The following is a 16,065-nucleotide window of genomic DNA, read 5'->3' as shown; positions in this document are numbered from 1 at the left end:
TGAGAGACATCTTGGCCCCAGAGCCATGAAAGACCCATTTTCTCGGCTTACCATGCCCTGGTCTGTGGTGGTCCTTGGGGTCAAGACTAAGACGTACCTCACTGGCGCCGAGTGGGTGGGAGGTGTCGCATGGCTGGCCATCTCTGAGCCCGTACCTCCTTTCTTCTTGCACTCTGCCCAGATGTCCCAGAGTCCAACAAGACGAACATCTTTGAAATTCTCCTAGATCTCAGGGCCAAGGGCACCTTGTCCCTTTTGTGTTTCTGGTTCAAGCAGATGTGGGTTGCATGGAAGGAACAGACAACACAGCTGGGGCGAGAGGAAGAAGGTGACATCAAAGACAGCTTTGCAGGTTGCCACTTGATTTGGCTACGCGTGTTTGCAGAGTTCCCACCTGATCTGGATCCAGTTGGACCCAGTTGGATCCGGATGTGCCTGGGACAGCTGGAACACTCCCAAACTGCAGGTCGCAGAGTAAAACAGTGCAGCTTAGGAAAGTCACACGGTGAACTGGAATACAGTCAGACATCTGCTTCTCCCAGGTCCCCGCTGTGCCACCTCTCAGTGGTGGCCCAAGAGGAAGGCAACCTCATGCATTTGTTCCCAGCCTCTTTACTCGGCTTAGCCCCAGGCTGGAAGGAGCAGAGGTATTCACAACGGAGACAATTTTGGTGAACTTGGTGTAATAGAGCGGAGCAATACTCTTCTTCAAGGAACCTGCAGGCAGGAAGCAGCTCAGAGGAACTGCCTGCTGAGGGCAAGAAGCCAGACAACGGGTCAGGATGCGGTCACCCTTGGGCTGACTGGGCAGGGCCTGAGCAACTTCCTAGAGGTTGGGAATGTTCTCGATTTTGGGTGGTGGTCAGACAGATATTTACCCACACAGCAAGCCAGGGCCTGCACACCTTCCTCTGTATAAACTGTGTCTCAGTAAAATACTGTTCAAAAAGAAACGTCTCCCAGAATGCAGGAAAGTGCACCTGCAGGCTGGCACCCCTCCAAACCTGAAACTTGGAATTCCCATGTGATGCAGCTACTCCCCCACCGGGAATATTCCCAAAGGTAGTGAGAACAGGGGCTCCAGGAGCTCTGTGTACACCTGTGGGCCTCGTGGCATTGCTCACCATAGCAACAGTGCGGAAATACCCGGGTGGTGAATGGGATGTGAAGACACAGCATCACCATGGCACCCAGCCTTGGAAAGGACTGAAGTGCTGAGTCACACTGTCCCGCTGAAGAACCGGAAGGTGCCAGGCCACGTGACAAAACTCCGGTCACTGAGGCGTGAGCACAACAAGGTTCCCTGTGTAGGCGCTCCCCAGAGGAGTCAAAGTCAGAGGGAAGAAAGGAGGTGGGGGCTGTTCGGGCTGGGAAGAGGGAGGAAATAAGGTGGGTGCTGAAGGGGGCAGAGTCATGGGTGGTGGCTGCATCACAAGCTGTGTCCTTAGCGACCCAGTGCTAGACTTGAAATTGGAGGGGATGGGGCCTGGTGCGGTAGCCTAATGGCTAAAGTCCTCGCCTTGCATGTACCAAGATCTCATGTATCTTATATGAGCACCGGTTCATGTTCTGGCTGCTCCACTTCCCATCCAGCTCCCTGCTTGTGGCCTGGGGAAGCAGTCGAGGTCCCAAAGCCTTGGGATCCTGAACCCACATGGGAGACCTGGAAGAGACTCCTGGTTTCGGATGGGTTCAGCTCTGGTCATTGTGGCAGCCTGGGGAGTGAAACAGCAGACAGAAGATCTTTCTGTATCTCTTCTCTCTATATATCTGCCTTTCCAATAAAGACAAATGCTTTTAAAAAGAGGAATTGGAAAGGATGGTGCGCTTTGGCTCTTGTGTCCACCTGTAGCTAAATGCTGTCACCTCTGCTTCAGCTCTGACCCAGATTCTCTGCTGGGTCCTCCTGGCCTTCCCCAGGCACCACCTGTCAGGTGGGAAGGATGGGCCAGTCTCTCTGCTGCAGGGGATTAAGGACCCCTGGGAGAGAGGGGTGGGAGGGCCAGCAGGAAGGCTCCTGGGGAACCAGGTGTTCCCATTGCAAAGGAAAGGCAGCTGTTCTCAGCTGGATTGTCGGGATAGGCTGGGTAGAAGAACCAGGGAAGAACTTTCCTGTCGTGGGGACTGTTGTGCCTGGGCCTGCCCCGGTGGTGGCAGCCGCCGTGGATGCGTCACTGGTCGGCTGCTACAGCAGTGGCCGAGGGCCGCAGCTCCGCGGTGACAGTGGATCTGCCACAGCCGCTGGAGTGGGAGCAGCAGCAGTGTTACAGCTCTGATCTGCAGCAGCCGCCTGTTCAGGCAGGTTCCCCGAAGAATCACCAGGAGTTGGACGTCGATGTAATCACACAAGGGCGGTTTATTCAGGCTAGCCTGGGCCCCAACCTCACTGCGGTGCAGAGTGAGCCCCGAGGCAGGACAGAGGCAGGGTGCTTATACACCTCAGAGGGGTACCACATAGTTGCACTCACAATTGATCGATTACATTTGACCGGTCACAATTGTTAGTTTTTCAAACCCACACTTACAGTCTTCAAACAAGGCAAATTGGCAGGCTACAGGGCAACGCCTATGGGGGCACACCCTGAGCTGGCAAATCTAAAAAGGCACATTAGGGGGCTTTGCCCTGGGCCTCTGTATCTGAAAGGCACGCTAGGGACTGTCAGCCCTGCTGAGCTCTCACAGTTTCTTCAGCCAAGCAAGCAAAGCAGGAGTCGCAAAAGCAGAAAATCTTGCAGTTAGCAATGAGCAACGGCAAATGGTTGGGACCCTGATTTTGAGGTTCCTCAGGGACACAGCAAGGGCAGCATCCTGGTGGCCTGTTTGAGGCCCAGTCAAGGCAGAGTGTGTGGAGGGGCCCAGCTCCCATGGGTGGGCAGACCCACCTGAGCCAAGGCCTGGCTCTAAAGGCAATGGAAAGTCTCAGGGGGCGGGGGACACGGATTTGTAAAAGTTATTTGTTTGAAAGGCAGCATGACTGAGACAAAGATTTTCCATCTACTGGTTCACCCTCTGAATGGTCCCAGCATCCAGGCCTGGGCCAGGCCCAAGCCAGAGCTAGGAACTCCATCCTGGTCTCCCCCATGGGTGATGTACCCAACTACTTGAACCACTCTCCACTGTCTCTGAAGGTTCATTAGCAGGGAGCTGGATTGGAAATGGAGTAGCTGCAACTTGAACTGGCAGTCTGGGATGCTGGCATTGCAAGCAGAGTTATTTGTGTTTAATGTTTGTTACATAGGTGAGGGGATTATAGACCTATGCAAGTCCCTGGGTGGGTGAGGGAAAAGCTCCCCATCCTCCCTTTTGTGACCATGGAGGGAATTGGGAAGAGAGGTGGGTGTTAGGCCACTCCTTGCTGCCAGATCACATCAGCACCAGGGAGCAGAGATGGTTCCCTGATTTCATCCCAGGGACACTGATGGGGGAAGAATTTCCTGAATATGTGACTTGACTTAGTTGTTCTGAGATGCTGTGTCTTTGTTGAGCCAGGTCTGAGATACAACTTGCTGGCTGTGTCTGGGTATGTTCATAACCTTAGATGCTTGGTGGAAAATTCGGTGTGTAGCACTCTTCTGCCTGCTCTTTCCATTTTGTGGAGAGGCACTCAGGGTCCTCTGTTGAATCAAAGAGGCTGGCTGTCCTGTCTTGTGTGTGGACCACCTAGTTCCACATGATGGACTCTGAGGCCAGAGCAGATGTTCATTTGGTGTCTTCTGAGGTTGGTGAGTGGCCCCATCAGACCAACTCCTAAGAGTCAGTACCCCCAAGAAGCAGAACTTCCTGACCCCTGCCACTGCCACAGCAGAGTGCACAAACTTGCAGCACACAGGGGCCCCGTCTCAGAGAGAAAGTCAACACCTGCTGGCCAGCCTGCAGCCTCTCTTCCTGTTGCCTTCATCTAACAGGACAAAAGTCAGGGTGTCCCTGGCCTGTAAGACACAGATGGTCTCGGATCACACTGCAGAGCTGGGTGATGCCCAGGATCTCCTATGGATGTCTGTGTTGCGTGATAGAAAGATCGCATTCTCTGGGCCCAACTCTCTGGGTTTGAGTTGCTTTGTTCCCTCAAGGGAGCCCTGACCTTCCCTGTCCCCAACCCAGGGCATGCTCAAAGCCACACCTCCGGGCTGCTGTGGTAGAAGATATTTGGTAGGGAAGAAAGCAGGTGCTGCTGCCAGAGCCCAGGCTTGCTCCTGTGGTTCAGCCAATAACTCTGTGGCTTTGGCAGCACCTGTGACCAGTCTCATGGGCAGAGTGAAATGGTAGAATTGTAAATGTTGGGGTATGGGGCTTCTGACGGGGCTGGCTTCTGCAGGGGCTGCCAGAATGGGCCTGGGGACTTGCTCGTGTGCTTAGTTCCTGGTTGGGTGGCCAGCACATCACCCTGCCTGAAGACCAGGTTCAGGAACCCATGCACTCGCAGGTAGGGAGACTGTGGGTTGCTCAGGGAGGGAGTGTGGGGATATGTGAGAGGGGATAGCTCTAAGGCAGTACATTGCAGGTGAGTGTTGCCTTCTGGGGGACTTGCACCAACCAAACCATTGCACTTGTAGGTAAGAGAGGAGGCTGAGCCTGAGCAGTTTGGAGGAGGGAAACTGGAGGACCTTTCTGGGTCAAACCAATGCACCCGCCCATGTGGGAGACCAAAGCTGGGCTGGTTGGCATCAACCACTGGTGTACATGAAAGCTAGGGCAGGGTTAGACCACGGTACCCGCCAGTGAGTGTTGCTCATGTTAGACTGGGCCAGAATACTAACCAGCATATGAGAGAAACAGGTCTGGGGACAGATTCTCTGAAGGATTTGTGGGCTCACCCCTGTAGGACTGCAATACCTGCTGCTTTGCTCCAGAGCTGGGGGTGGTGACGTGCCAAGCGAGGCATGCCCTTGGAACTCACCAACACTTATGGGAACTGGGGCTGGGAATAGGCTGGTTTGGTACAGGCTGTAGCACTGGAGGTGCACGCAAAAATTGAGTGTGGGGCAGGTCAGGCTGCAATATCCACCAGCATACACAGAGGCCAACACTGTGGGGGGGGCAGACTATGTTGAGTAAGGGCCTAGCACCCACCCATACATGTGAGATCTGAGTCTCAGAGTGGACCTGGTGGGGGAACTCCCCTGGTGGGCTGTAGCTCTTGTTGGTGAGTGTGTGTTAGGGCTGGGTGTTGGTTAGACCAGGGAAAGCTGCTCTACTTGTTGGCACATATAAGGGTTGACTTGGGGGTAGGGGAAGTGAGAAGGGAGTGTACCAGTAGGGCTGGGTCAAACTGTAGCACACTGACATACGCAGGAGCCAGGATGGGGTATGGGCCATGCCGGGCTAGGCTATCACGCTTACCAGTTTGCATGAAAGCCAGGGATGAGGGGAAGGCTGGGTAGGGCTAGGCTACAGTACCCACCAGGAAAAGTTGAGACTGGGGGCAGGCTGGGCCAGGCCAAGTTGAAGCATATGGTGGCAACAGCCAAAATGGGTGATTGGTTATTCTGGGCTTGGTCAGAGCAACCACTGGCATGCACAAGATCTGTGGCTGGGAGCGAGTTTGGTCAGGGAGCTAAGGGAACACCCTAGCTGGGCTGTGGTTCTCACTTGTGAGCATGAGAGCTGGAATAGGGGATGGCAAACTGGGCTGGACATGACTGCAGTATACCTTGGCATGAGTATGGACTGGCTCTGGGATGTGCCAGACTGGGCTAGGCTCCAGCACCCACTGGTGCATGTGAGAGCCAGAGAGGGTGTGGGATGGGATGGGCTAGGTCTCAGTACCCACTGAGCCACATGAGAGCTGGGTCTGGGAGTGGGCCAGGTGGGGCTGGACCATAGCACCCATCAGTAAAAGCCAGAATAGGTGTGGGTTGGTAGGGTGCCGGAGTCTAGCTCCAGCTGAGTTCAGAGCTCAAGAAGGGTGCATGAAATAGGTGTAGAGAGAAGAGGTGGACCACTACAATTCCAAGATCATTGTGGACAATGCGAGAAAGCTGTCCGCTTTATTTATACAGAAGCAGTACAAGGTTTTCTTTTAGGGTCAATTTGACATAGCCTTAGGGGGGCACAATTTATGACTTCCTGAGAGATGAATGAGGGAGGATTACACATTCCTTGCTTATTTTGGCTTGCCAGCCCCCACCTGCTCTCTTCAAGTCTGGGCTCTATCCTTGGCGCCGCCTGCGACAACCAGGCCCCTATCTTGAATTATGTATGGGTTAAAAAGTCTGGGGCATTGGTTTATGGGGATTGAGGTCATTGACATAGTTGGCCATTAGGCCTGCAAGCTCAGCCTTTAGGGTCCCAGTAGCTATAATTTTTGTCATAGCAGTTTCAGCCCATACTTCCATCACTTCCATTAGTTTGTAAAATTCTTACCAAGCCATTTCCCAGAAGGCATGCTATATGTCTGGGCCAGATTTTAGGGCAATGGGCAGGCACACAATAAGGTGTCCAGAAACAGCATGGGTTTAATTGTACTCCTGTGTGCAGTTAAAGGCCCACTCACCAAGACATTATCAATAACATTAACTCTCAAGCTTGTGTTGGTTGCAAAAGCCATCTCACAGGGGCAAACAAAATTCTTAGTGGGGTGGTTGAGTGTCCATGCAAAAAGGGGGTGAAACTGTGTCAAGGTGTTCAAAGGGAAATCTGCCGGGCCCTGCCAAACAGCTGGAAGCTCCCCTGGGCCCTGCCAAGCAGGGGACCTGTTCTCTTCACACCTTCGTGTTATTCACACCTACTACACAGACCCCAGCAGTCAGGCAAGGCAGCTGTACCTTAATGATAGGACAGGAGGTGGGCCAAGTCAGGCTGGGCGAAGAACTCACTAGTGTGCGCAAGATCTGTAACCTGATAGAGGAAGCATGGAGGACTGCTGTGGCAGGACTCAGTTCCCGCCAGTGAGTGCAAGAACCAAAGCTGGGAGCAGCCCAGACCAGGCCAGGTTACAGTTCCATATGTGTGGGACAGGTCTGGGGGCGGGCCAAGCCGGGCTAGTACATGCACCCACTGGCAGATGAGAGAACCAGGATAGCGGTGTGGCCAGGTTGGGCCACAACACCAGCCAGTTCACATTCAGGTTGGGACTGGGGACTGGCTGGGCTGGGCTGGGCTAGGCTGGAGCACCCACCAGCATGAGCTGGAACTGGGGGCAAGCTGGGTGGAGCTGTCTGATATGGTATTACCAGACAGTTAAGGTTTAGGGAAACTGGAATTACTTCTATTTTTAAAGATTTATTTGTTTGTTTTGAAAGGTTTACAGAAGGAGAGACAGAGACCTATTTGCTGGTTCACTTCCACAATGACCAGAGCTGGCTTAGGCTGAAGCCAGGAACTTCTTGCATATCTCCCACATAGGTGCAAAGGCACAAACACCTGTCCCATCTTCTGCTTTCCTCAGGGTACTAGATCAGAAGTGGAGGGTCCGGCACAGTAGCCTAGTGGCTAAAAGTCCTTACCTTGCATGCACGGGATCCCATATGTGTGCTGGTTCATATCCTGGTTGCTCCACTTCCCTTCCGGCTCCCTGTGCTTGTGACCTGGGAATGCAGTAAAGGATGGCCCAAAGCCTTGGGACCTTGCACCCGTGTGGGAGACCTCAAGGAAGCTCCTGGCTGTTGCGGTTACTTGGGGAGTGAGCCAGAAGATGCTTGTCTCTCCTTCACTCTGTGAATCTGACTTTCCAATAAAAATAAATAAATCTAAAAATATCAGAACTGGAGAAGCTGAGACCCAAATCAGTGCCCATCTAGGTTGCTGGTAATGCATGTGGCAGCTTTACTTGCTGTGCTACAACAACAGCTCACTAAGCTGGGATTCTTGTAGCCCTGAGAAATGTTGCTGTCTCTTTAACTGTTGGCTTGAAAGACCCACCTTCCCAGGTTGCACCAGTTGCATCTGGGACCAGGGCACATGCCCTGGTCATTCCTTATTAGTGGAAGGGGAAGGCAGGTAGAGAGCTCACTCCTCCCGGAGCAGTCAGCGTGCGCTGCCCTCCTGTGCTTGGGAGTATGTTCCCGGTGTTTCTTTCCTCTCATTCATGCTGCCGTCTGACTTAGGATGAGTATGTCTCTGCGTGGGCAGCCTGCACTCACCTGTGAAGGTATGTGTATTTCCTGGGAGTTGCACAGACTCTGTTCCTATTGGTGCACGGTAACATTCTCTGCCTGGCGTCTCCAGCTCGGTGGGAGAGGAGGACCCCGGTTGGAAATGGACATATTCATTGTCCATGTCAACCCAGTCGCTTGGGCAAGGGCCTGTGCACTAAGGGCTGTTTTCCTCTGCTTTCCCTGGCACGTTAGAGAGGAGTAGGGTTAGAAGCAGAACAGCTGGGTGTCTTGTGGCATGCTAGCTTACACAGACTGGGGCTTATCCCATGGGGCCTCGGCGCTACCGAGGAATACATGTTAAAGTGTTTTTTTTTTTTTTAATTCCTTGAGCCAACTCCCTCCAGATTTTCCACTGTCTAGTTGAAGCCGCTCTTACAGTCATGTCTTGGTCTCTTTCTGGCCAAAGCTCACACGGGCTCTTGCAGCGGGGTCGCACGTGGGGCAAATCAAAAAACAGCCAGGCTTCCTTGGGAAGGATTTCAGGTGGCCCCACTCACAATCCCAGGCCTGCCGCTCCTGTTCAGCAGCAGCAGGGCAAGCTGCCTGGGATGAGAGCACTTGCTTGCAGGGTGCGGGGAGAGGAAAGGCAGCTTGGTTTGGAAGGGCAGAAGTGACCCTAGATAACGCAGAGAGAGGTTCAGGGCTGCCCGCCCATCCTGGCTGTCCCTCCAGCTGAATTCTGGTGGGTGGGTGGGGCCTGGCAGCACAGGAAATCCCTCCTCCAGCATCAGCTGGTTTCCAGGAAAAGGCAGGGTGGGGAAGGATTGGGTGGGGGGGTGGTATGCTCAGCTGGAGGCCGGGTCCTAGGGGTGGGGAAGAGCATTTAGTATGCGGAAGTTCAGGACTTTGCGATTAGGGCTGGGAATCTGGGTGTTTAAAGGAGCATCCCACACGGATCCAGGGTTTGTGGGCCACATAGATCCCAAACTTGGGGGAGCATGTTTAAGAAAAAGAACCTGGGGCACAAGTTTGGCCCAATAGTTAGGAGACCACTGGGGACATCTGCTTCCCATCTCAGATGGAGTAACAGATCTTTTACAGAAATGAGTGACCCATGACCATATTGGTAGGGCCCTGTAGCCAGAGGATGCTGACACAGGGAGAGCAGGGCCCAGACCTGCGTTTCATGCGCAGTGGTTACTGCGTGTCTGCCAGGCACAGGGCCTGAGCGTGGCTCCAGGCACCCGCGTCCAAGAGGGTTGGTGGGTACGGCAGTCATTACACACAGCCATGTCTCTGAAGTGTGTTCAGCGAGGTAGGGAGGAATACACAAAGGCTTGGTGAACCCAGGCAAGTTGGTGAAACTCTCCAGGCCTCAATTTTCTCATCTGTAAAATGGAGCTAATGACAAGCCCTCTCTCAGAAGGCCATTTTGGAGAGTTCAATGGGCTAAAGCCTGTCAGGCAGTTGTCAGCGCCTGATCAATTCCATCTGTTTCTCCAGATCTGTCTGCGAAGGCGAAGCCAGGATAGCTGCCTGGAGGAGGCCGGCCTGGGGCCGAGGAGCTGGCAGGTAGGTGTGTGCACATACTCGTGCTCATGCGTGTGTGAGTGTGTACTCAAGTGTGTCCCCGTGTGTGTACACGTGTGTGTACACGTGGGTGTGTGTACCCATGCGCGTGCATGTGTTTCTGGCAAAGACAAGCAGCTTTGCATCTGGTTGACTGATGAGCAGAGGTCAGGAAGAGGCCCTGAGCCACAAGGTGCTGGCAGGGTAGGCGGGTCCCAACGGGGAGCCCTCATGATGAGGCCAAGGAATTTGAGTTTGTTTTAGCGGTGGCATAGGATGACGTATCTTATATCTTAGCAAGGTCATTTGCGTAGCAGAAAGGGGGACGGACTGTCTGGAAGGGTCAGATAAGAAGCCAGGAGGCTGGTGGGAAGGGGAGACATGAACTCGGGATGGAGGTGAGGTTGTTGAGAAGCCGTGGGTGTTATGAAGCGCCGTGTCACAACCCAATGCGAGTCATCACAAAGAATCGCAGTAGCAAGCAGGTGTTTCCCATAAAAGTTAAGCCACTGTGTGGGGTGCCTGCATGTCCTAAGTGCCAGGGCTATGTCACAGCTTCACTTCTAACCCAGCTTCCTGCTGACATGCACCCCAGGAGGCACCCCAGGAGGCCGCAGGGGAAGGCTCGAGTGCTTAGATCCTGCCACCCTTGTGGGAGACCTGGGTCGAGTTTAAGTTTTGACCTGACCTGACCCTGGTTGTCCCAGGTGTTTAAGGAGGGAATGATATAGATATTTTTGCCCTTCAATAAAAATAAAACATTGAAGAAGAATTGGAATAGAGCCTGATGAGGCAGGAAGCAATATTGAGACCACAGTTCTTTCTGGCAAGTGTGTGACCCCCTAACCCATCTCTGAGCACAACAGTCAGCTCTCAGTGGTCTCCTCTGCCCCTCCCCCTGAGTGCATGTGGTCTGGAAAGGCCCAACATACAGCACTGGGGCGAGTCCAGCCAACACTGGTGTGTGGCTAATGCAGACCCCATGGAGCAGCTTGGATCGAAGAGCCCCCAGTATTCCTTGTTTCAGTGAACAGACATGTTGAGGGATAGCCTACCTGCAGACCCTTGATGTTGGAGCTGGAGTTGGAGAGCCAGAGAACGAGCCTCAGCCTTTTAGGAAAGGCCTAATCTTAGTAAGACCCCTGGCGTGCTCTTAAAGTGGGCTCAGTGAAATAAACTGTGGGGTTAGAGGAGTCAGAAATTAGATGCCCAGGGGCTGGTATTGTGGCACAGCTGGTAAAACCACCAGTTGTGATGTCCCCATTGCACATGGGTACCAGTTTGTGTCCCAGCGCCCTACTAATGACCTGGGAAACAATAGCAGGTGGCCTGAGAGCTTGGGCCCCTGACACCCATGTGGGAGACCCAGAAGAAGCTTTTGGCTTTGGTCTGGCCCTGGGATTGTCGTTGGAGCTATCTGGGTAGTGGCTCAGTGGATGGAAGATCAGTTTCTCGCTCTGATTTTCAAATAAATTTTTTTAAAAAATTAGAAACCCACCAGCATTTCCCCAAGTCTCCAACTTCTTATTTTTAAAATGTGTTTATTTTATTGGAAAGTCAGATTTACAAAGAGAAGGAGAGACAAAGATCTTCCATCTGCTGGTTCACTACTCAAGTGGCCACAGCAGATGGAGTTGTGCTGATCCAAAGCCAGGAGCTTCTTCCAGGTCTCCCATGCAGATGCAGGGTCCCAAGGCTTTTGGCTGTCTTTGACTGCTTTCCCACGCCACAAACAGAGTTAGAAGGGAAGTGCATGTGAGGCAAGGACTTTAGCCACTAGGCTATCATGTCCGGCCCCCAAGTCTCCAACTTCTAAAAATGATATGTATAGGGAAGTTGTGACATAATTCAGTAACAGTCGTCCAAATCAATGATGTCAACCGGTTGCTCATTGAAATGGCAACACTAGAACAATTCCATGCTTTAAATTTGTTTTCAGGATTTTTTAAAATTTAATTTTATTTGAAAGGCAGAGAAAGGGAGACAGATCTTCCATGTGCTGGTTCACTCCCCAAATGGCGGACTTCCTGCCTGGGTCCTCGCTCTGCTTGCAGTTCCTGCTGTTGTACACATTGAGAGGCAGTAGGGGGCGCTCCCAGAGCTCAGAACTCAGCCCTGATTGGTGCAGGCTTTGGGATTGAACCAGCAGGTGGAAGACATCGTCTGCCTCTGCCTCTCAAATATGTTAAATGAACACTCTGGCAGATTTTAAACGTGAGCATGTGAGGACATTGCCAAGGCAATGAGGGGCCCTGGAGCTGGGGTTTTATTAGCTTCTGCATGAGCCCACCTCTGGGTCCATTTCCTAAGCCAGCTGGACTTAGCAGATGGCCACAAGGCATTCTTGTCACTTGTGGTGCCCCTGGTCTGGTTGTAGCCCCTAGCGCCAGCCCATGCCCTCCCCATCCCTGACCTGCACTGCTGGTGGTGTTCATCCTTCCTCTTTCCACCAGGCTTTTGGGGAACAAGGTTCCTCCTTGTTCACAGTAAATCCTGCCCAGGAGAGGAAGTGGTGTTTACTGGATGAGAGGTTGCCATGGCCAGGGCTTTTACATCTGTCATTTCTAGTCAAGCTCCAGGCAGGCCTTGTCCCACTGAACATCAGAGGAATGCAGAAATGGGAGTAGTGCCCGGGGCTGTGCCCTGAAGCAGCCCCAGAAGCAGGGTGAGGACCAGAGTAGCCTGGTCCCTGGCTGCCCAGTGCCCAGTTGGGTCTTAGCTGAAGATGTGGCCTGTGGTTGCCAGGGCAACCAGCAAATTGCTGCTCTGCTGAGCTGGACATCTCCTGCTTGATTTCCTCTAGCCTTCATTTATTGCTATGTGAAACCTTATCCTGAAACTTAGTCACCTAGAACAATTGATTTCACGTTTATTTGGCTCACAGGTCTGTTATATGGGCAAAGCCAGGAGGGGAGAGCTTAGCTCTGCTGTGCTTGGAAGCAGCTGGGTGGCTGGAGGCGGGGGCTGGGTCACCAGGAGGCGCCTTCACTTAGACATTCACTGGTTCATGCTGGTTGCTGTTGGCTAAGTGGCTAGCCGGAGCTATGGGCTGGAGCACCACCTCCCCTAACTCCTATAGGTAACACAAAGCCTGGGGCTTCCTTCCAGTATGGCAGCTGGATCCTAAGGGCAAATGCTCCTCTTCCCCCCCTTAAAATTTTGTTTGAGAGGTAGAAAAACTGAGAGACAAGGAGAGAGATTGTCCATCCCCTGGTCCACTCTCCAGATGGCCATGATAGGGTGGGTCAGGCCAAAGACAAGAGCTAGGGTCCCCTGCATAGGTGACAGGACATAGAACTTGAGCTATCACCTTCTGCCTCCCAGATATATTAGCAGCAAGCTGGACTGGAACAGGAGTAGCTGGGACTTGAGGCAGGCGCTGTAATCTATGATTTGGGTGGCCCAAGCAACTCACCCTGCTGCAGGATGAGCATTCTGATTGAGAGCAGGTGGAAGTTGGATCCCTTTGCTAAGCCAGTCTTAAAGTCCTGCAGCACTATTCCCTCCATGTGCTGTTTGTAGGGGCAATCACGCCTTCTGATAGGGAATAGCAAGTGGACCCAGAAATCTGTGAGAAGTACAAGGTCGGTCACAGTCAGTAAACAAGCCCTGGGTCCCTCCTGGAACTGACTGGGGTCTGGGGAGGACTTGGCCATAGTTCTTGCCCAGAGCAGCTCTGCTTCCAAAGGGCAAGACAGGCACACAGCTGAGTTTGGTGGGCATAAAGGAGGGCCTGGGAAGAGATTTTTGGTAAGGTTCTTGCCTGCTTCTGTAGTGTGGGTGCCTTACATTCAATCCCAGGTCATTTTTTTTTTTTTTTGTTAGTATATACAATGAGTTAGTTGTCTGCAGTCTATAGGGAAAGAAATGCAGGCACAGAGAGCTGGTGCAGTTTACCCAAGATCACACAGAGTCAGAGCTAGGGCTGGGCCCAGGCAGTCCAGCAGAGGTATTCAACCCAGTGTGCTAATCACTGCTTGCCCTGCCTCTTCTCACCCGGGGCAGGGTGGGGGCTCTGTGGCAGGGAACACAGGCCTGTGTGACTATTCTGTGCCCCAGGCTGGTGAAATGGGCTCTGGCCACGCACTGTCTCATGGTTTCAGTATTGAGCAGTGTTTTCTGTGCTGGGGAGGTGGAAGCCCAGAATGCCGTGGCTCAGCGCCGGTGCTGTCTACACTCGCTATTCAGGTCTGATGCTGGGGGGCTTTGGCCCTCTGCTGAAGGAGCAGGAACTAGGGTTCTGTTCTCTTTTGTGTCCAGAGCCTTCCTGAGAAGAATGTAGTGTGGCATGAGATAGTATTTTCTATTAATTGTGGCAGTTATTTGGGAGAGGGAATGGGAGAAGACAGGTGCTGATGCAAAGGTTGATGCTGTGGATTTGGCTACATCCTGCCGCAGATCTAGGCTGGTTCTCTTGCTGGCTGGCTGACCCGGGCTGGGACCTTCACCTTGGTTTGCCCTTCTGTAAGTGGGAGTGATAGGAAATGAGAGGACACAGCACAGCGCCGAGTGTGGGCCTGCCACACAGCAGGCAGAGCATCTTCTCCCCCTTTGCCCTGGCCTCCTGCTGTGTGCCCAGAACCAGACCACGTGTTCCAAGGAATCTAGCCAATGGATCCTAACATGAGGCTTTCACTGCCCTTGTTTCTAGACGTTCTACTTCTAGTAATGCAACCCATGCTTATGACTGTTGGCAGTGGTTCCCACAGCTAAAGTCCTACAGTTATTTCTGTAAGTAGCCGCTGTCCCTCAGCCTCCTCCAAGTGCTCACGGTAATGAACAAGGTCAACTGTGAACGGTGATGGTTGTGGTGTTCCAGAAACATGGCAGATCCCAGGCTACTCCCTCCAGAACTCAGGTCCTGCTTCCTTCCACACTGCCATGGAAGGCCTGCTCAAACTGCCCAGTAAGCAGGGGAAGGGTAGGATTCAGAACTCAGGCCTCCTGTGTGTCTTTGCTGACCTCCAGTCCCGAGGGGTCACCCAGCCATGTACCCAAGGAGGAGTCCATGTACACCCCTCTCCCATGGGCGATGAGAAGGTGAATGGGCCACATGTGTATGTGTTTCCAAAGTCACACCATCTCCCAGCCTAGAAATGCACTGACATGACTACCAAAAGGCTTACAGGTTAGGTTTTGTTTATTTAATTTTGTTTTAAGATTGGTTTGCTTGAAAGACAGAGTTAGTGACAAAGCTTCCATGTGCTGCTTCACACTCCACATGCCTGCAGTAGCCAGAACTGGGCCAGGCTGAGGCCAGGAGCAGGGAACTCCATGTGGATCTCCCAAGTAGGTGGCAGGGAGACTTGAGTGCTTGAGCCATCATCACCTGTTGCTTCCCAGGCACATGAGCAGGAAACTGGATTGGGAGTGCAAGGGGAGACACAATCCCACAGGCTCAGATACGGGATGTGGGCATCCCAGGCAAGGGCATGAAACTCTGTGCCACTACACCCACTCCAGGTGTTTTAAAAATTTGGAGGCAGGATGGAAGTGGCACACACAAACCTCCATCCACACTGGAAACTAGAATCTCACCGGCCATTCACATGCTGTGAATGTGGAAGGTGACTCATGCTAGGGTCCACGTGGGCTGGAGAGAAGGATGTGACAGGGTCCCTGGGGTCCATACATAGCTTCCTCTCCAGGGGACAGGACTGGTGCTGCAGTAGAGGTGAAGATGGTGGTTGGACGAGGGTAGCTGCTGGGCTCTGAGCATCCACTGTGTGCTAAGAACATACTTCATTGGCCATTGCAACAACCTATACCAGGTAGCAGGATCCCTGTTTCTTTAAGGAGAAGGAGACTGAGGGTCCAGCAGGTGCAGGAACTCATGCTGGTTTGTATAGTGAGAGGGTTGAGGTTTGGATCCTGCTCAGTCTCCATGTCCATACCCACAGTACCCAAAACCTTACGTTTGAATCGGGGCCATGGCTGCCAAGTTAAAGGCCATGTTGGTGGCTGCATGAGCTTGAACAAAGAATTTGGTTTTCACGTCTGGATTTTCCTTCTCCTTTATGAAGCTGTGATAATGGTGCCAGGCAGGTAGAGGTGTGAGTAGATGCAATATTATCATGAACAGTGCTTATAGTAGGGCCTGGCACAGAGCAAATGACCAAGTGATGTTTACCTGGAATTTCTGAGCTTCACAGATAATACTGGCAGAGGAAGGGAAGAAATGCCAGAGGCTCAGGGAGTTGTCATTGGGCCACCTGTGTCTAGCTCTTGCCCTGCCGAGCAGCAAAGCGGACCCAGCATGGCCTCCTTGAGATCAATCTACAAGATGGAATCTTGTCTCCTGAGAGCTGAAACTCTAAGGGCTAGTTCTGGAATGGTCTCACCTGTATGCTTATCAGCTGGTCTCCAAGCAGTTGCGCTTTTCTGTGTCTCCACACTGGGCAGTCTTTTTTTTTTTTTTTAAAGATTTACTTATTTTTATTGGAAAGTCAGATATACATAG

The sequence above is a fragment of the Ochotona princeps genome, chromosome 17 (genome assembly GCF_030435755.1).
Source record: "Ochotona princeps isolate mOchPri1 chromosome 17, mOchPri1.hap1, whole genome shotgun sequence".
NCBI classification, from domain to species: Eukaryota; Metazoa; Chordata; class Mammalia; order Lagomorpha; family Ochotonidae; genus Ochotona; species Ochotona princeps.
Note: the sequence above shows the minus strand (reverse complement) of the source record.